Source organism: Carex rostrata, chromosome 30 (genome assembly GCF_964058835.1).
Source record: "Carex rostrata chromosome 30, lpCarRost1.2, whole genome shotgun sequence".
Classification (NCBI taxonomy): domain Eukaryota; kingdom Viridiplantae; phylum Streptophyta; class Magnoliopsida; order Poales; family Cyperaceae; genus Carex; species Carex rostrata.
Genome location: NC_135947.1, coordinates 4,040,957 through 4,042,242, shown reverse-complemented (window position 1 = coordinate 4,042,242; position 1,286 = coordinate 4,040,957). Strand labels below are relative to the sequence as shown.

Below are 1,286 nucleotides of genomic sequence, written 5' to 3'. Positions count from 1 at the left end.
ATTGAGGCATGATAGAGACAAAAAATGGAGGCATTTGAACCCTCCTCATTAAACTTTATGGTATATAACTATTATTTAAACACAAATAATTAAAACGTAAAATTACATTTATATTTATATTCATGCAAATATTCATTATGAGATATCCACATCTAATTTTTCAATACAAATTGGATATTCTCCACACTGTTTTCACCCCTAGTTGATCACCCTAACCTACTCCTGAATCAAACGAGGCCTGTGGATGGAATGAGAATATCACTAATTTGGTGAAAATCTGCGATTACCTTTTTGATACTAAAAAATTAGCATTTGTAATTCGCCAAGCTTCCGTAGCATAGTGGTATTGCGTTCGCTTCGTAAGCGAAAGGTCGCGAGTTCGATCCTCGCCGGGAGCTCTTTTCTGTCCTATTTTTGCCCTTTTCTATTAGATGGCATTGGTTTCTCTATGGCTATCGTTGCTTCGATTTCTATGGCAGAGGAACGGGTAGCATTAACAAGTGGAGGAACAAGGCGCTTACGCTGTGCGTGAGGTGTGGTCGTAGGATCTTCCTCCTCCAGAAGAGAAGCCAATGCGACTCATGTGGCTATTCTTGAAACGGTTTCTACTAAATATTTTCATACTTACTCCAATCTTTCACCTTTTAAGTTTTAACCGTACCTTGAGTCGCAATTACGTCTCATTTCGGATTTTTGATAGCCACTTTTTAATCTTGAAAGTCAAAACCAAATGAAAGATCAAGCATTAGCAGTCATTTTAAGTACTGATAGGCATTGCATTCCTATGGAACGACACTTTGGGAGAATAACTTCATATTTAGTGGATATAAGCAATTAAGCTAGAGTAACTTGGCTAATGAAATAGCTTGATTAAGCAAACTCATTTATAAAAGGGAGAATTTCATATATACCACTCAAAAGCTCTAAAATTACGTATTTACCATCTAAATTTCTATAATTACATATTTATCATTTAAAAACCTAATAACTCACATATTTACCCAATATAACTTTAGTATATATCAAATATACCCAAAATTGAAATTAATTATGTTTAATATCCTTAAAACTATAATTAATCAATGATTAACTTGGCACCTAAATTTTCTTTCCTTAGACCCTATGAGTTCCCATCAGCTAGAAGATCAATACTACTTTTAACTGAGCCAATGAAAAAAGCAATATTCTTAAACGTAGTTATTACTTTGATAACATGTTGCGATATTAGCGTTGACTTCAGTACAAGTTATTTTGTTGAAAAAAGTGGAGTGATTATCTTGTTTTTA

General features: G+C 33.7%; 1 non-coding gene across 1 annotated transcript; it reads left to right on the top strand.

The window, feature by feature from the left end:
- The first annotated feature begins 326 nt into the window (after window positions 1-326).
- Window positions 327-398, top strand: TRNAT-CGU (transfer RNA threonine (anticodon CGU)). The gene has a single exon. It is a non-coding gene; the product is annotated as a tRNA-Thr (tRNA).
- Window positions 399-1,286: the final 888 nt, after the last annotated feature.